This window comes from Lissotriton vulgaris, chromosome 5 (genome assembly GCF_964263255.1).
Source record: "Lissotriton vulgaris chromosome 5, aLisVul1.2, whole genome shotgun sequence".
In the NCBI taxonomy this organism is placed as follows: Eukaryota; Metazoa; Chordata; class Amphibia; order Caudata; family Salamandridae; genus Lissotriton; species Lissotriton vulgaris.
Window position 1 is genome coordinate 310,246,837 of NC_141693.1, and position 20,216 is coordinate 310,267,052.

The following is a 20,216-nucleotide window of genomic DNA, read 5'->3' on the forward strand; positions in this document are numbered from 1 at the left end:
AAGATCTTGTCAGGGTTGATGGTCCACTGAGGTCTACTGCCCATACATAGAATCTACCTCCCTTGCTGCTGATTTGGCCCAGTTGGGAGAAACTTCCTTGTGGCAGATTGCTTAGTTACAAGCCAAGAGAGAACTGGAATGTGGGGAGCGTCAAAGGAGCCCTGCCCGGCTGGACGTCAGGAGAAGGAGTGAGGTGTCACCCTCTTCTGTTCCCTACCACGTCTGGTTTGTGAGGGAGATCGGAGCAAAATAAGTCTTCGCCTCACTTACCCGCGTTTCCAGGATCTGCGGAGACCAGTGGGTTATTCCGACGTTGTGCCGGTGAGCAGATAGTCCTGTTGGCCCAGTTCCACAAGAGGACTCGAGCCGAGGAGATTTGGCCGGTCGCTGAGGAGTTTGGCGAGGTGAGCGCCGCCTGAGGGAAGTGTTCCTCTGGCCGCGCATGTCAGGAAGCGAGTGAAACCTCCTTTCGGAAGAGGGCGGCGTCGCACTTCAGTGGACTGGCTGCCGCGCACACTCCGTGAGGCAAGGGCTGGGGAGTAGTGTCTCCTCGTCAGCGCGGCACCGGAAGGAAGCAGAGGCTCGACTGCATCCAGCGGAAGCCACCCCAGGATTGAGGACCGCCGATCAGCTCAAAGGTTTGATCCCCCGCAGCTGAGCTCACCGGAACACCAGCGGAAGGGAAGGCTCATCGCTCTGGGGGCTGGCCAACAGTCTGTGCCTGCTACAAAGGGGGAAAAGGTCTGTGGAAATACGGTAGACCACCCGGTGGCCGAGAGAGAATATAGACAGTTGCCACACTCACCACAAGTAAGCTGGGGAAGTGGGGCTTGGGAGGGACGCCACTACAGCAAGGTGGCCACCGAGATCGCTGAGCCTCCCAGGTGAAGAGGGGAGGTCTACCAGAGGGTTGTGGAGGAACCGAGACACTCCTTCTTAGAGGCAGGAGTCTGGCCCAGATAAGTCGGTCCTGGGAAGTGCCAAACAGAAGCCAGGGTACCGCGTGCTTATAGATCCGGGACAGAGTCCTGACTGAGATTAATCATCCCTTGATTCCTCTAGCAGCCCCTGGAGCCCACTCTGTCAGTAAACCTGCCTGAACCCCACCTAACAAGGAGGGTGTGTGTGTGTAAAGAGTGAGATCGAGCCCAATCTTCTTCTGGGTTTTATAAGTGGGAGGAGGTTGAAGAGTTTTGAAGAAACCTACGGGGTGTTATTCCTAGAACGTTAGCATTGAGTGTAATTGCTAGGAGCAGTGTTAAAGAGTGGGAACTTATCATTCATTAGAATGACAATGCTCTACTAAAGGAACTGTGTAGATTGGTCTCTTTTAACTCTTCCCATCCCTCATTAACTGTGTAGCTCTGTTAAGTAAATGTGAAGGAAGCCGAATTGAACTTTGATGAAACTGACAAAAGAAATGTGAAATGAAATTGTAAGTGTTACCTGATAAGCAAAGTGAGAAAGAATATAAGGAGAAATATTGGTGTAAAAAGAAAAGAGATATATAGAAAAACCAAACTTTTTTTATAAAGCAAACCATATTTTTCCATAATTACCGGTGTAGTGTCATTTTTGAGTGAAATTGCATTAGGTTACTGCTGGGTGGTGTGCAACCTTTACACATGTGCCTCTATTAATTGACTGTCTTACCCTAGGCCAGGCTACCCTAGGTGACCTGACAACTCTATGTCCAACAAACAGTAACTTGGTTCACGCTAAGTAAGTCGTTTGGCACATGTTGCTTGTGCTAGTACACTGTCTCTGACATAGCTGAAGTAGTGTCCCTTTTAAGCCTGAGTCTTTTAGAAAATATGTAAAAATTGGATTTTAAGGTGATATTTTGACCCTATTTTATCCAAATCCCCTCATCACCCGTTCGCATTCTGAAATTCGAGACAGCAGTTTATGAGGTGAGGTTGGAGAGAGAAAAATATATTATGCATGTATGTGTGTGTATATGCATTGCAGGGGAGGCTGAAAGAAAGATTTGCCAGCGAAAGTAAAGACATCATCCAATCTTAAAATGCATAACATTGAGTACATTTCACAAATGGATATGCCTACAGTACTCCTACCCAACCTACAATTCTTCCTAATTTATATTGAAAATTGGGTCCATGACTCAGGCCCTATCAATAATTTTGTCAACCTGGCTCCCATTCCTTTCGGTCGTGTTAAGGGTACTTAGGCCATGTCCAGGGCTCTATGGACCCAGTGCCCAACCCCAGTATCTGCTGCACACAGCCTTCGGCTGTAAGGAGTAAGCTCCATGCAACTCACTTGTGTCCCTTCAAAGGACCACAAATGCTCCCCATGTAAGGTTACAGCCTCATGCGTATACTTAACTATCAAACTATATATTCATATATTAACACACCAAGTCATCCAAAACATGCATTGTTAACATGAGACTCAGAAGGCCTTCCAAATTACTCATCATGTGAATTGGCTTGCCTGAGAATTACTTCAAGACAGTCAAAAAACTTGAGCCAGAGTGGAAACATACAGCTTTGTATACTTTCCTGCCACTAGAAGCCTAGGGGAACTGCACTGCTCAAAACCAAGGAGCACATAAAAATGTTTTTAAAAAACGTGAATGAAATTCTGCATAGACACACTACCCAAATACCTCCTAGAAATATCACATCTTAGATACTCTGTTCTGCCTCCCAGCAAGAGGTGGTGTGGTTGACATCAAAAATTAAATGTGGGTTGGGTTATAGATATATATTTACTGTAACCAGACTGTGTGGAACACCACCTCCATACACCATCATAATGGAAGCAACCTTGGTCAGATATGGGGAAACAAATTGAAACACACACTTTTAAAAGCAATAGGGTATAACACGGTGAAATCATCACCTGCACACACCAGATACACCGAACACTGAAGGCTATAAGGGACTAGTGCTTGGAATCCTGATGGTATAAGCGTTATAAAAATAATAATACCCTAAACAAACTTTGGGCTCCCGATCAGCCTGCTGCCCATCTGTCAGGCGAAATAATTGCTATATGCATTAGATTACTATACAATATATCGTGCAACAACAAAACACTCATGACCCATGACTAGCGTAAAAGGCCTGTTTTAGGACGTGGTTGCAAATGTATTACACTTTGTTCAACAATGACATTAACTTTGCAAATAAGGCACGTCCCCCATACATCCAGAGGCCACTTGCATTTCACACCAACTTCCATTCTCCCAAAACAGCATACCTTGTTCCATCCTTCCCTGATCCAATCCTTCGCGTTCTTGCAGTCTACCCAGACTCTCTTTCTGTTATCTCCCAAACACCCTCCCCTGAACTCTCTCTTCACTCGACAAGGTACTGCACACTAAGTTTTCACCTGTGCTCTGTTCTTCTCCCCATCCCCCCACCCCCCACCCTGAGGCTGTGGAGAAGCCCACATGTGACTCTCCACCTCTTCCCCCCCCCCCCCCCACTCCAAGACTCCTGCCAGGGCCAGACTGGCCATATCGGTCACCGGGTAATCCCCCTGTGGGCCGCAAGGGTGGGGGCCGGTTTTGGGCCCCTGAGGGCTGTTTTTGTTACAGGGCCGTTTTTGCAGCATAGCTGAAAAATCGGCCCTGTACCAAAATCGGCTGAAAACCGGCCCTGGCAAAGAGCTCGGTGGCACCTCCAACCCCCGGGGGGATGGGGGGGCGGCCGAGCACTTTGCCAGGGCCGGTTGCGGTTCCCAGTCTGGCCCTGGCTCCTGCCTACGAGCCCTGCAACCTGTCCTAATCTTGGTTAATAACGCTGTGGTACAGAAAACAAGCCCTTGCTCCCAGAACCTTCTGTAGCAGGGCTTGAGTCGGGGTACCACGCGGGTGGGCGGCGTCCCCCACTTATTTTACCGGAGCTCAATAACTGGAGCAAATGGAGCCACACATTCACTATTTGGCCTCTCTGGGGCGAGTTCGGAGCTCATTACCCCCTCATGGGTCCTCCCCGTCCCAGTCCTAACAACGTGAGGCAGTCCTGCCTCCACCCAGCCAATCACAACGCCAGTATTCAAAAGTTACATAAGCCCCTCCCACCTACCGCCATGCCTGTTTTTTTTCTGCTCCGACGGCTGTCGGAACGCTAGTGCTCCCGGTTCCTGTTTTTGTTTCTGGCTTTCTTCAGGACGGTGCCGTGAGTGTTTCATTTGCAGTTTTATGCTTTTGCGTTATTTTACTGTGTGAATTTCACGGGATTATTTCATTTGCAGTTTTTTACTTCTGCATTGTTTCCTGTGGGTTTTTCTCTCTGCGCGGCTGCTCCGGTCCCCCGGTCAGCTGCGCTCCTGTTCTGGGGTCAGGGACTCTCCCCGTTCATGTGCTGGGCTGGGGCGGGGAGTTTTTGTGGTGTCCTGGCCCCGGGTCGTTCCGGCGCTGTGGTTCTAGTGCAGCGTCCGGCCCCCACGGTCTTGGTCTTTTGACCTGGGGCTCTGGGTGGAGACTACAGGGCTGCCCATTGTAATTTTCACCGGTCTCACGTTGTGTGATTTGGTGGTTGGGGGCAGTGTTGCTTGGAGGTTGCTGGGCACTTCCTTTGTTGTGTGGCGAGTTCCTGTTTGGTTCGATTGCTCGGGTTCACTCACCATGTGTGAAGGGTCGTCTTCACCTGTGCCTGCCTGGGCTGTTTCCATGCGGCATAGTTTCCAGGTTCTGCAGGTGGATGTAATTTTTGCAGATTCTGGGGCTGCGCTGAATACTGTGAAGGGCTACTGGTGTTCACGGGATCTTCCTGCCTATGCTGTCCAATTACCTGGGTTGATATAGTTTCAATCTGTGCTTTTCCACAGTTGTTGGTATTGGCTGCCCAGTATGCGCTACCAGGGCCTACTTTGCGTTGTCCTGGGGATAGGTCTTTATTAGGGTGATGCTGGGTTGTGGCCCTAGATCCCTGGATGCTGTGGGGTTTTCTGCACAGTTTGTTTTCTCTGTGGTGGTTGACCTTTTCCTTCCATGTTGTCCTGTTGGATATCCTGTCTGTTGCATGGCTTGCGGCAGTTACGCAGGGTTTTCCTCATTTTCTGGGATGGTGGTTTCGCCTGGCGGACTTTGTCTCTCACTTTCCTGCATTTCCATGTGTTGCTTCTTCTTTTGGGGTGCGTGCTGGCTCTTGTTCGGCCTGTGCTTCACTTTTCCTTTTCATGGGTTGTGTGGAGTTTGGCTGTTTGCGGGCCTTCCTTCCTGTCTTGGCTTGATGGGTTGAGTCTTCTTCTCGGCTGACCTGGTCCTGGCGTCTTGGTCCACTGTCTGTTTTTCTGTGGCTCCTTGGCTTTTTGGCTCCCTCTACTGACAGTCTGTGTGGTGGTGCTCTGTCTTCCTCTCTGCCCTTTCGTGGTCGGGGGTGGGGGAGGCTGTGTTCCGTTTGGTTCCCGGCCTCTGTTGCGCCTACGGCTGCCCCTGGGTGTTGGTCGTCCAGGGTTTTGGGTATTGTTGTGCCCTGGGAGGGGGGTCTCTGTGACCTGGTGGTTGCGGTTGCTTCTCTTTTTCTTTGGGTCTGTGTCCCACTCCTGGTGTTCATCTGGCAGTGGGTTCCCTGTCTCCGTTGCTGTTTTTGTTACGGTTTTGGGGGCTCGGATCCGTTGTTCCTGGCTTGTTGGTCCGGTCTGCTTTCCGACTGGTGGGTCCTGTCGGTCTTCGCTCTTGGTTTCCGGCTTCCTTTCCGGGCTGTCCCCCTTTTTGGGCTGTTTTCACGGTTGCTCCGTTGTCCTTTGACCCGTGTTGCATTTACCTTCTTCTTTGGGCGTCGGTCTCTTTTTGTCTCTGGGCGCTGTTGTGCTGATTCCGGTGGCGGAGCGGGCCAAGGTTCCTCTTCCTCTTTGTTCTTGGTCCTGGCGCCCGTTGGTTCCTTTCTGCACGGTTCTGTGTCCCGGGGCTTTATACCGTTTGGTGCCGCTGGTCGGTTGTTCCCCTTGCGGTCTGTCATTCCCCTCTTCCTGGTGGGTGTTTTTTATTTTTTATTTTTTTTGGGCTTCCCTGGATTTGGGTATTGTCTGTTTTTCACGTTCCATCCGTCTGGCTGGTCCGCGGTTCCTGCGGTTTGCTGTGGATGGGTTCCTTTCTCTGTTTCGGGTGTTGCCTTTCGGCCTCTCTCCTATTCACCAGGTTTTTTCCGCGGTGCTGGCTCCTGCTGTGCAGGTTTTTTGCTGGTTGGCGGTTCCGCTCTGCTTGCACCTGTTGTTCTATGTTATGCAGGGTCAGGTCTGGTCCACACCTGGAATGGGTGACCGCCTGGGGAGTGCTGTTGGCTTTTCCCTATGTGGCTTTTGTCCGGTTTATGCTTCCACCCTCCTTGTGACTGTTCTGGCGATGGTGGCGTTGTGGCCTTGCTCCGGTTACTGGGGTTCGTTGTGGTTCTGGCCATTTTTCTTCTGGTTCCTGTTCGGGGCCTTCAGTTTCTCGGGGCCTGTTCGTCGCTTTGCAGGGGGTTGTTTTCACCCTCCGGCTCGGTTCTCTTCCCTGTTGGCTCTTTTGTGGGTCCTGCTGGGTCGCCCTTCTGCCCTTTGGGGTTGGTTGCGGTTCCAGGAGGTGGTGGCTGCCTCCACGGCTGTGGTTCCTTGGGTTTGCCTGTTCCTCCTGTCCTTGGTGTTTCTTCTGATTGGCTCTTTGGGTCCTTTTCCGTGCAGGTTACATGGCTCTGGTTCCTCTCTCCCCTGTTCTGGTTCCTACTTTGGCCTGGTGGCTTTGCTCTCCCGACCTGGTGTTTGGGGTGCGTTTTCAGCTCCCTTCTCTCCTCTTGTTGTCCTTGGACGCCTGTCCCTGGGGTTGGGCGCCACAATGGGGTCCTTGGTGGCGGGCGAGTTTTTTGATTCGTGCTGGCCTTCCCGTGGCTATTTGCTGCTTGGGCCTTCTTGGGGGGACCAGTTGCATGTCTCTGTTCCTGCTGGCTTCCATGTGTTGTTCCCACGACGCTATGGCTCATTGGTGTGTCTTGTGCCTCTGGTGGTTCGGGCTCCCGCAGCTCTCTCTGGGCCGTGTCTCCTCTGTGGGCTTCGAATTTGTGTTCAGGACTGTCTGCGTTTTCGTTTGTAGACGCTGCTTGGGCCATTTCCACCTGTCCTCTGTTTTGTGCCCTCTGTGCTCGCTTCAGCGGCGCATTTTCTTTGTTTGGTTCAATTTGGTGTGGATTTGCATGGCCCCTGCACATTTCCTTGGCCTTCGGGCTTTCTGTGTGCCTTCCCTCCTATTTCTCCTCCTGCATAGTCTGGGGATGTAAGGGGGTGTGTGTAGGTGTCTGTATCGTTAACCTCTCTGTCTTTGATTTCTGCTCCTGCTGCTGCTGGCGGGGGTCGGGTTTGGCCGGACTTCATTGACTCCGGCTCCGCTTTTTGGTCCACAGCTGGTTTTTGCCCTGATGTCACTTGCTTCTGACGGCCTGGCTCTTGTGCGGCTGTGGTTGGCGTCTTCGGGCTGTTCCTCTGTGGTGGCTCGTGGCATCCCGTTGTCACGTCGGCCTTCGGCCCTTGGGTGCTGTGGTCGTCTTTGGGGTTCTTTTTTCTCTTTGTGTTCTTCCCATTGGGTCGTTCCTGTGCTGGGGGATCCTACCTCTGTGTTGGATTTTCTCAGGACTATTTTTTTTACGGGGCCTTGCCCCTTCCGCTTTGTCTTCTCAGTGGGCGGCAGTTCGTGCTTGTCGGGGTCCTGGAGCCTCCTTGGTGGTTTTTGCCCCTTTGGGGAGTCGGTTTCTTCTAGGTTCCGGCTTCGTCGGCCGGTCTCTCCTGTACTCGTGCCTTCTTGGGTTTTTGCCTGCTGTTTGGGGGGGTCTGCTGTTGCCCCCTTTTGAGCTCTTGCTGGTGGCTGTCTTGTTCTGGTTGTCAGCTACTGTGGCTTTTTAGCTGGCCATCACCTCTGCTCGTCGGTTGGGTGCTTTGGGTGCTCTGCTCGTTTCTTTTCCCAGTTGGGAGTTCCTGCCGGATTGGGTTGGTTTGTGGCTTGTTCCGGTCTTTCTGCCTGGGGGTTCTTCCCATTTCCTTTGGCAGCTGGAGGTGTTTTTCCTGTTTTACCTGCTGGGGGGTCCCTTGTTCCCCCTTCCTTGGTGGTTCGCTGGACTCTCCGGTTTTTTCCCACCTTCGTTCCCTGGTGTTTTTCCATTTTCTCCTGCCCTGTTTGTCTCCTGTGGAGGTGTGGCTTGGGGGTTATGGTTTTCCGGTTCTGAGTTTGGTCAGTGGGTGCGTTTGGCGGTCTACCTGCCTTTTCGGTCCTTTGGGTCTGCCTCCTCCGTCTCTGGTGCTGGGTCGTTAGACATGTTCTGTGCCTGCTTCCTGGGCTGGGGCGGCAGGAGTTTTCTATCCGGGATTTTGTTGGGCGGCCACCCGCTGTCCCGTCTCGTATTTGTGCTACCTTCTTGGCTTGTTGTTTTGCATGCCTCTGCTGGCTGTTTTTCTGTTGGCGTATTGGACATTGCTGTTCATTGATCTTTACTGATTTGTACTCTGCATGGATCCCTGGTATCCTGCGTTTTTTGTTGGTTCTCTGCTTGTGAGTTCCTCACGTTGTTAGGACTGGGACGGGGAGGACCCATGAGGGGGTAATGTCTTATTACTTACCGGTAATCTTCATTACCCCGATTAGGGTCCTCCCCGTCCCAGTCCTGTACCCTCCCGCCCTCCCGCTGTGTTTGTGTCGGAGTCTTGTTGATAATAGGCATGGCGGTAGGTGGGAGGGGCTTATGTAACTTTTGAATACTGGCGTTGTGATTGGCTGGGTGGAGGCAGGACTGCCTCACGTTGTTAGGACTGGGACGGGGAGGACCCTAATCGGGGTAATGAAGATTACCGGTAAGTAATAAGACATTCAGAACGCTGCTCGCACGCTGGCTTGTCTGATGCAATCGCATCCAAGGGATGAGCTAGGGGAGGCAATGAGTCTGATGGTGCAAGCCACCTTTCGTGACGTCACGTCCTGTCGTGACGTCAGCACCCCCCCACTTCTTTTTTTAGGACTTGTGCCCTGTTCTGTAGGGTGAGCGGGCGGACACATTTTTTACCCCCTTTACTCCCCTCCCCCAGTGATGCACTGAGTCCAGGAGAGGCAGACTGCGCCTCTCCGGGCCCTTATATCCTAGTCCCAAAAACACCGCCCCTTCCCCCCAGCTACCTATCCCCACCCATGCCCTGTTTCCCAGCACGAAATCCCCAGGGGAAAGACTAGTCTGCGACATGCTTTCCCCGGGGCCATCAATATCATAAAAAAATTAAGCATAACCCTAGCCCTTCCGGTTTGAGCTTGTGTTGTTTCTTGCAAACAGGTATCTGGGAATATTTCTTACGCCAGCTCATTTTGATGGATGTTCACTGCATACAGAAGTGCCATGTGTTTTTGAAAACGGGGGTGGGTTTGAATACTGATTGCTAAAAACCAGAAACCTAAACAACCGTGACGAAGGCAACGATCAAAAAACTAAACGGCGTCCCCTAAAATTTGATCTTTTTTGACGCGCGAGCACTTTATTCCTAGCCAATCAAAGAGCCCTCTGGCCATGGAAACAGCATTCAATTGGCTCAATTACATGGAGGCTGTTGGCGAAGTCAGAAGTTTGTTAAAAGAGGATAAAAATCCCATCTTTATCAGCGGCATGCGCGAGGCATCCGCTGCGTCAGTCAATTACAACTGGGGGATCTTTGTTCAAATTAGAGGCAAGGGCACCAGCTGGGACTTTATGCTCAATTCAATTACTTTATGGCGTACCTTCAGGCTTCACTCTAAAGTGACTCTTAAAGGATAATCAGACATACTCAATAAGCAATCAAGGGAAATTACTTTACGTGAATGTATCAAGGTTACAAGCTGCAGGGGAGTCTGGAGCCTGCCGGCAACTTTACCAGGCAGAGATGTTCCCTGCGAGACCTGTACCTGCCGACACTATACCAGGCAGATACAGTACCAGGCAGAGACAGTACCGGAGAGACCTTACAGGCTGACAACTTTACCAGGCAGAGACAGTACCGGAGAGACCTTACAGGCTGACAACTTTACCAGGCAGAGACAGTACCGGAGAGACCTTACAGGCTGACAACTTTACCAGGCAGAGACTGTACCGGAGAGACCTTACAGCCTGACAACTTTACCAGGCAGAGACAGTACCGGAGAGACGTTACAGGCTGACAACTTTACCAGGCAGAGACTGTACCGGAGAGACCTTACAGCCTGACAACTTTACCCGGCAGAGACTGTACCAGAGGAGACCTCTACCTGTCGACACTGTACCAGGCAGAGACAGTACCGGAGAGACCTTACAGCCTGACAACTTTACCCGGCAGAGACTGTACCCAGAGCGACCTTACAGCCTGACAACTTTACCAGGCAGAGATGTACCCTGAGAGACCTGTACCTGCTGACACTGTACCAGGCAGAGACAGTACCAGAGAGACCTTACAGCCTGACAACTTTACCCGGCAGAGACTGTACCCAGAGCGACCTTACAGCCTGACACATTTACCAGGCAGAGACAGTACCCAGAGAGACCTTACAGCCTGACACATTTACCAGGCAGAGACAGTACTGGAGAGACCTTACAGGCTGACAACTTTATCAGGCAGCGACAGTACCCGAAGAGACCTTACAGCCTGACACATTTACCAGGCACAAACTGTAACTGGAGAGACCTGTACATGCCGACAATTTTACCAGGCAGCAACTGTACCCAGAAAGACCTGTACACGCTGCAACTGTCCCTGGGAAGACCTGTACCTGTCGAGATCTGTACCAGACAGCAACTGTTTCTTTGGAGACCGACAGGTACCTACCAACAACTGTAACAGACAGCATCCGTACCTAGAGAGACCTTTATCTGCAGAAAACTGTATCAGGCAGCAATTGTACCCTGAGAGACCTGTACACAGTGACATCTATATGAGGCAGCAACTGTCTAAAGATAGACCGGTACCTGCCGACAAATGTAACAGGCACAAACTGTACCGGAAATACCTGTGCCTGTTGACAACTGTACCAGGCGGCAACTGTACCTGGAAAGATGCGTACCTGCCAACAACTCTACCAGGCAACATTGCTGCCCGGAGAGATAACTGTACGAGGTAGCAACTGTACCCGAAAAGATCTGCTGACAACTGTAACAGCTGGATTTGTCCCCGAGGAGATCTATACCTGCTGACATCTGTACCAGACAGCAACTGTCCCCGGATGGGACCAGTACCTGTCGACAACTGTAGGAGACAGCAACTGCTCCGGTGGAGATGGACCTGTACCTACTAACAACTGTATAAGACAGCATCTGTACCTGGAGAGAGCAGTACATGCTGACAACTGTACTAGGAAGCAAGTGTACCTGGAAAGACCTGTACCTGCTGACAACTGTACCAGGCAGCAGCAACTGTCCCCTGGGAGATCTGTACTTGTCGACAACTGTACCAGACTGCAACCGTACTCAGGGAGACTTGTATCTGCCAAAAACTGTACTATGCAGCAATTATAATGAAGTAGATCTGTACCCGTCGATGTCTGCACTAGGCAGCTTCTGTACTCGGGGAGACTTGTACCTGTGACAACTATACGAGGCAGCCAATCTGCCTGGGGAGACGTATACCTGCTGACATCTGTACCTGGCAAGAGCTGTACCCAGGGAGACCTGCAACTGCAGACACATGTACCAGGCAGTGACTGCACGCAGGGAGATCTGTATCTGCTGCTAAATGTACCTGCCAGCAACTGTACCCTGTGAAAACAGCACCTGTCGACAACTGTACCAGGCAGCAACAATACCCCAGCAGACCGGTACATGCCACTTCTTGCTTGTGGAATTAAAGAGTGAGGAAATGCACCGGCCAGGACCCGCTCAGGGTGGGATCTGAACCAACAAGGAGCTGTGTGAACAAATAATTCAAATGTTAATATTTGTTAAAATAACAAATGTTAAAAACGATTTCAAAAGTGTACTACCCAGAGCAACAATGAACTACACATGTGAGGATTTAAGAAAGATGACAACTGCATGTGCCAACCATACAGTGTATTAGTCACATACTCTTATAGCTAAAACCTATATGTGCATTGAACTCAACAAAAATAGACCTGAAGTTGTTAAGACGTGTAGTAGCCAACAACTGTACTTGGTGAAAACATTTGACGGTGCTTCTCCTCACCCTATCAAAGTACAAGAAAGAAACCCTTCTGAAGCTGCTCTGGAGAACCTGTAAATACATAATGGGGTGTAACATCACAGAGCCTCCAGCACAGGAGCTTGAAAGGGATGTTATGCAGGGGGCTCCAGTTCACCCTGTGCTCACTGGCTGACCGTGTGACGAGAGCCAATATTGTGTGACACACAGTGGTAGAGTGTGAGCTGGCATGGTATTTCACATGATATCACATGGCATCAGCTTTCTTCACATGGTCACCCGGTGATGAGCAAATATCACATGATGACACAGGGTGAGCTGGAAACCCTTACCCAAAGTAGGTGGCTTTGATGTGGCTAGAAGATTGAGATCAGTGGTTTTAGATCCCATTGGGAGAGAGTGTTGGAGGTAGCTGGGGGGAGAACAAGTGCTCCTTTGATACCAGTATTAGCAGTAACTGCGCATGACTGTACTTGGCAGAGAAACAGCTGGCCTGATAGTGGGATGTTGATATGGAGGAAGAATGATTGTTTCATTTGTTCAGCTTTCTAGAAGTGACGTTTAGAATCTTATGAAGTGGACCTAGAAGAAAATCAGAAGACCTACCAGATGATCAATCTACTGAGAACTAGACAGGAGATTACATTTTTGACCATGCTGACAGGCATTGGCGGCAGAATCTTGCGAATGTTTGAAAGCTGAAAGCATGCTTCGGTGGCTGTGCTGGAGATGACGGGTTCAATTTAAATTACTGGGCTAAGGAGTACCCTGTTGATTCTGGCTGAGTAGGCAATTCAGAGAGTCTTTGGGAAAGAAGATTGATTTAGTAAGAAGGGTAGATTCAGTAGAGGAGCGGAAGTAGAGAGCCTTAGTTTTGGATGGGTTTAGTATGAAGGACTTTAGTGCCATGCAGTGTCAGATGGCTGTGAGGCATAATGAGATGCAAGACTTGAGGGGACATATAAATGCTGGAAAGGAGAATAATATTTGGCTACCATTAACATAGAAGTGGCAGGAGAAGCCAAAGGGAGACGATATTGCTGATAGAGTGGTGTAAATTGGAGTAAAAGAGGGTATAGTACAAAGACTTGATGTATGCCTTCAAAAAGTGACCAGGTGGTGATGTCTTTGAGCCACAGACGACCGGCTGAAATTCAAAGCTGTGGGTGTGAGGTACTGGGGATGAAATTGTGTAAGGAATTGTGTGTATTTAAGGTTTGTTTAATGGTTATGCTGAAATGGTTGAATAATGTGCTGTTGATTGAGGTCATTGTAAATTTTGTGTAAGGATGCTGGGAGGAACTCTGGAAGTGCTTCCTCTTGGAGTTGGGGATCTGGTTTGAGGGTGGAATGCTGGGCAAACTTTGACTTGCTTGTGTAAAAAGTCAAGATCGCAAAGAGATGTGTAAATGATGGGTGAGGCGTGCAAAAGTCTAGTAGATATAACAAGATCTGTGGCATTTCCACAGTGCGCATTCATTTTTTTAACCATATTTTATTGGCATCTAATCAGTGTTGACACAAACATTGTTTGGATCTCAATAGTCTCTGAACAGATATGATTGGTGATCTGCGAACATTCTTGGTCTGTTATAGTCAAGCATCCCGTAAACACAGTGACACATTCATTAGATGTGTATGTTGAATCAGAGAAAAAAATTGAGAACAGTGAGTGTTGAAACTGATTATTGGGCATCAGGTTGAAGTCACCAAGAAGTCACCTAGGAATGGCTCAATGGTGGCATCGGGCATCTCATAAGTGTCAAAAACATCAATAGCGTTATGTTGGTGTTGTAAGAAAAATGCATTAAATTGAGTTAGATGGGCAGACTGAAGATGGGTGGAAAAGGACACTGGTCCAGCTCAGGGGAGGGGAACAGAATTTCAGGCTTTTCAGCCCTTGTATGTTGAACGATAAAATGCTGCATCATAACATGAGATGTGTATAAAGGTGCATTGCTCACGGTGCTCATGCAGTTTTAACAATGATGCATTTGAAAGTAAGTAGGGTGCAAAGGTGTGTGCAATACAAAATACTGTATTTTGACAGAAAACAATGATTTACAAATAATTTTATGAACTTGGTTTCTAGTCAGCATTTTGACCCTGGTGGAAAAAAAATAATTTGGCCATCATCTAGGCTAATATAAACTTGCAGAAGACTGTCTGGGAGCAAATGGATATAAGAAGGGCAATTCTGTCCCATGTAAAGTTTCTAGAGAAATTTACAGCAGAAAATTCCTGCTGGGGAGAATAATTCCTAACGGACCACACTTACAATGCAAAAGAATGTGTGCTTACTCGATTTCGTTACAGATGGGACCACGAGACTCAATTGGCAACCACAAAAAAGAGAAGTATAATAGGTGCCACAAGCAGAGACGTTTTAAGGCATGGGCAAAGTCCTCTGGCATAGGTTTAGGTTTGTTTATTGTACAGTTAATAAAAACTCACAATTATAAAACGTACAAATTTTAAAAAAAGTCGGTGTCTTCATTAAAACTAATAAAGTGCAGTAGTTCAGATGTAAAGAGTCTCAGCTATTGTTGAATATGAATCTGTGGAGTTTCCGTGTCTTTACTGCTTCCACTTCGATGACCGTGGTAGCCAGGGGTGTTTGTTTTGTTGTTATTTGACTTCTGCTAGAGAAGACCCTCTGGTTTTTTCGTTTAGTCTTTTGGCCACTATCTCAAAGTATTTTGTTATTCTGCAGTTAAGCTGAGTTTCATCAGGGTTAAAACAGAGCATCACGGCCTGCCTGCAGCTCGTTATGCCTTTCTGGTTCCATAATGTTCGTAACAGTGAGCACCTTATGTCCAGGAGTTTTGTGCAAATGCAGATTATATGTATAAGGTCCTCTTTCGCAGAAAGACAGAGACGGCATTGATTTGCGGGGTTTTCCCTTGCCCATGGTGCCAGGTGCGGAGCTATAGGAATTCTGCCCATGCGCATGGTAAGAAACTTCTTTTTTGTCTTTTGTGTGAGGCCCATCATTAGGTAGTCTTGTGGTTTTAGAGCGCTGTAACCTTTCAGCACCGCCCAGCCGTGCGCTCTCTTAGCTAGGGTGGCTTTATCCTCGAGTAATGAAACCATCTTAGTGACTTTTGACACCACTTTTTTGAAGGTACGAGGGTCAGTTGCCGACTCCCATAGGTCTGTGAGTCCTAAGACCTTCAGTGAGTCCATTAGGTAGGTCCTTGCAGGTGAGTTGTCTCTAATCGATAGTTCCGTCCATAGATGGGCGTTTAAGGACCCTTGTTCCGCATCTCTGATTTTCCGCCAGCTTTTTAGGTATGCGCCTCTTCTCTCGACCGCTTGTTTCTGCAGGCCGAATTCTAGCCGAATTTGTGCTGGTGATGAGTTGTTGGGGAGATGGAGTATTGCCCTGTATGCTCGACTGATGGTATTGTCTAGTGTTGTTGCGTCTTTCCCTCTCATGGCCTCGCTGCCATAGGTGAGCATGGGCTGTAAGCGAGCTTTTATTACCTGTAGGAGAGGGCCCAGGGTCCGGTCTGGGAGTACTTTCTGCAAGGGTCTTATCGATAGATGGAATGTCGTACCCTTTCGGCGAATGGCATCTAGTTGTTGTTTGAAGGAGCCATTGCCGTCTATTATGACTCCTAGGTATTTGTAGGAGGTTACCTGGTCTAACCTCTGTCCGTTCAGGAACCATGCTGGTTTCCGTTTTTTATGGTAGTTTATTGTCATTACTTTTGTTTTGTTTAAGTTGATAGTTAATGAGTTGGTTTTTGAAAATGCATTGGTTTTATTGAGGAGATGTTGAAGACCGATAGGGGACCGACTGATGAGGACTAGGTCGTCAGCATATAGAAGATTTGAAAGCGTGATGTTGCCTAGTCTTGGGGCGTGGGATTTGACTGTCTCCAGATCGTCGGGGAGGTCTGCGAGAAAAAGGTTAAACATCGTGGGGGCTAGGACGCAGCCCTGTTTCAGGCCTTTACTGGTCTTGATTTGTCTCGGAAGATGCGTTCCAGAACCTAACTTGATCCTGACCCAGGTGTCGGTATATAGCATTATCAGCTGTTGTAAGAGTGGGCCTGGAATTCCCCATTTGTCCAACTTCCGCCAGAGTTTTTGCCGATCCACATGGTCAAATGCGGCACTGTAGTCTATGAAGCACGTGAAGAGTGCCCCCTTAGAGGTTTTTGCAGCGTCGGACAGAAGGGTTAGCGCCATGATGTTGGTTGAGGTGCCCTGGCCACTGCGGAATCCAGTTTGAGTTGCTGCGATGATGTTTTTTCCTGTTGCCCAAGATGTTAATTCCTCCAAAATGAGGCCTGCATAGTATTTGGCCTCTGTGTCGATGAGGGCAATAAGACAATAACTGCTTGGGTCGTTCCTGGCTCCCTTTTTGTAGATTGGGCTAATTATTGAGCCTCTCCAGGATGTTGGTATGCTGGCCGTTCCTCTTATTGCTTGAAATACTGGTGTCAGAGTATTGCACCAGAAGGCTGGGGCTTGCTTGTATAGGATCGGCGGTATCCCGTTGGGACCGGAGGCCCCCTCGAGCTTGCCTTTCAGGATTAGTTTCCTTAACCTATCTGGGTTGACCTGGGGTAATATTTCTTCTCGGTGCGCGGTTGGGTCCAGTATGGATGAATGACCTCTGGCCACAACTGGGTTTTGGTCCTCGATTGGTTTAGACCTGCCGGCTTGGTTCTCTTTGTGGGGGAATGTGCCCAGTTTGTCGAGGCTCTGATACCCTGCGTCTGACCTCTCTCCCCCTGTTGGCTTGATCGCTGCTGGGTCCGTTGTGCTAAAGTGAGCTGATAGATGAGTAGCCCAGTCAGATTCGGAGATGTTAGAGTCAATGCCTTTGTGGCCTGGTTGTTGTAGACTGTGGATGATCTTCCAGAAGCCGGAGCTATTCTTCTGTTTGGAGTTGTGGAGGATTTTTGCCCAAAGGTCCTCATTTAGTTGCCTTTTTCTTTCCCAATTCTTCTTTTTTAGCAGTGCTTTTAGGTTGCGGAGGTGCTTTTGGGTGCCCTCAATGTTAGGGTGTTTTCGGAGTTCTTTGAGGGTCTTTTTTATTTCTTTCTTTATGTTTTTTGTCTCTGCAGTTGTTATTTTGCCGTATGTGATCCTGGCGATGTTTTTGCCTTTTTGAGTTTTTATCTCTGTTGCGTATTTGACTCCTATTTCCGTGACGAATCGAGCCCAGGCGTCGAGGGTTTTTTTGTTTGAGCTGAATGTCTGATGTAAGATTATTTTAGCGCTATTTAGGAGTTTCTCGGGCTCGGTGGTTTTACATCTTATTCTTCTGTAGTTGATGGTGTGTTCTGTTGCAAAATATCTTCTTGGGACTGCTTTATTCACGCTGGTCAATTCAAGAGTGGATTCTAACGGCAGGTGGTCGCTTTGGGTGCTGTGTCCTATCTTGAACGAGCGTATCTTCTCGTACAGTGGGAGAGATACGAGCATGAAGTCGAGGTGTGAAAAGGTGCTTGATGAGAAATAAGTCGGTGCTGGAGGAATGTCCTCAATGAGTCGTCCGTTGAGCGCTCTCAGGTTTAATTGCTCGAGATCTTGTACAAACTGGGTTGCGGTTTTGGTGTATCTATTTCGGGGGGGGAAAGATTGGCTTGGGATTTTCCAGATGGTGTCCATTTCCTTTGTCATATCGTCCGTGGTTTGTTCTCTGAAGAGGTTAAGGTTAAAATCTCCTGCCACAAGTACGTTTTCCATGTCCCCCTCGGCCATGAGCCTTGTCAGTTCTTTGATGAGTTCCCTTGACCCTGATTTTTTGTGCTTCGGATGGATGTATGTGTTTATGACGTGTAGCTGTTGAATGACCTGTTCGTTTTTAACTGCAAATGATATACATTGTATTCCGTTTGGTGGGGTGATGTTTGCTCTTTTTGTTTCCGTTGCACCGATGGTAGGTATTGAGGAGAGTATTGCGAGTCCTCCGGAGCATCGGCCATAATGGGAGCCTCTGGTTGCCGGATGGGTCAGGGTTGTATAGCCTTGTAAAGGGATATCGTTTGGTTCCCATGTTTCCTGAAGTAGGATGAGGTCAAAACTGTTTAAGTAATTTTGTGTGTCTGGGTCATCCAGTTTGGTTGAGAGACCATTAATGTTCCAACTGCATATTTTGATTTTAGTGAGGGTGGCCTTAGGGTCGGGTGCTAAGGGTGGCACTTTTTGTCAGTTGGAGTCACCTCCAGGTATAGTACGTGTGATTTTAAGGCTGCGTGATGTTGTTTGCTGAGTGGAGGGCTTGTGGGATAGCGGCGAGTATTTGTCAAACCCTGGAGAATGACTAAGTGCTCCTTTTAGTATTGATTTGACCGGTTGGGTGAGTTCTTGATTCCTTTCTTCAAGGAGCAGAGTGGGGTAGGGTGGCTTTTTTTCTACTTCGAGTCTAATTCCCCACTGTGAGAAAGTGGGAGATTCTTCCATAATTAGGTTTCCTACCTCCCTTGATGACCATGTGGTCTTTGTTGTTTCATTTCCTTGTGGGTTGGGGGTTGATTGAAATTCGAGTGTTAGCAGATCGGTGGTATTTATGTTTTTTAGTTTCTCGATTGAATTAATGAGCTTTAAAATGTTGCCCCTGTTTAGAGTGTCCACTCTTCCTGGCATAGGAAACCAGCCTCCTCCCCCCTCCCCCCCCCCCCCCCCCACCATAGAGCCAGCTCTGTTCTTCAGGGTCTTGCCCTGATGGTATTGAATACATGTTTTTTAAAACAGATTCTTTTAAATACCGCTTTTCCTTTGCTTTATTTTCCTTGTGGGTGATATGTGTATCTATTACATTTTGTTAAGAAATGTGTTTATGTTTCATGCAAAATCCAGAAAATAATTTATTTGAGATCAAATCAGGACCTCACACAAGAGAAATAGGAGTGTGTCACAGAGACTAATTGCAATAACATTAACATTAGCGAGCAGGGGGGAGGAGCCTAGCCCGACATCACGATGGCCGCACGGTAGCTCGGCTCCGCCGGCCTCCCTGCCCAAACTAATCTATCCTGTCGCCCATCCTGCCCAAAAAAGACAACATTTTCCAGATGAAGGTCTGCTGACACTTACCACCCATCCTGGTGGCTCCGGAGATCAGTGGGCCCGCAGCGGCGTCCTCCCAGGAAGTGCGGCCTCTGTGGAGTGGAGACCGGAGCCTTGCCTTCAGCGAGTAGCCGGCTGGGACGAGTCGGCGGCGGCCTCGGGTGGAGGACGGATGCCGGCCGGAGGAGGCCGTTGTGTGAAAAAGCTGAAGGCAACTGAACGCGCCTGGGTCTACCTTCCGGTGGTCCAGAGGTGAGGTGCGGCAAGTTGTGTGTGGGGAAGCCGTGCTGGTGGCTCCCCCCCTTGTTGCCTCGCTCGGCCATCCTGACTTCCATCGCTCGGTGGTGGAGAGTGGCTCCGGCGGAGCGTTGGCGCCGGCGGGTCCCGCTTTTTTGGTGACCCTCCTCTTTGCACCGAGGCTGCTGTGTGGACGATTGAGGGGGATCCTGCGTGGGCCCCGCTTGTGAGCCCACCCCAGGAGTCGGTCTCGAAAAGACTGCGCAGTAATCACAAAATGGCGGCTGATGCCGTAAGCTGTGGGACGCCCTGGGATGTTGGTGCTGTACCTCTGTGCCGTGATGGGACCTGCACCGGGGCGTGTGAACCCACAATTGGCGACGTCTTGCAGGCGCTAAGGATTTGGCAGGCGACCCTGGTCCGGGATTTTTGTGTGCAGGTCGATGTGGGGATCGCCATTGCTTCCGAGCCGTCCCCCAGGTATGCGGATGGGCCTGAGGTGGTTACTTTTTGTTTCCCGTACTTTGGCTGGGGGCGGCGACGGCTTGGACCGCATGCGGGAAGAACTGCGGGCGATCAGTGCAACTGATTTACATGACTGCCGTGAACAGCTCTTGCATTGCCTTCGGCGGTGGATATCCAGTGGGTGGCTTCCATTGACCGCCCAGCGGTGGCTCCATGACCTCTTCTCACTGCTTTGTTTTATGCTTGCTACCTTTTCATACACCGAGGCGATGGCTAAGAAAGGACTGGGGTGAACCCGGAGGTTTTTCACCCGGAGGACTGCTGTTCGATGCACGGATTTATGGACTGCCACAAATTGAGATAACTTGTCGAACCCTTAACATGTATGGCTACTTGAAACT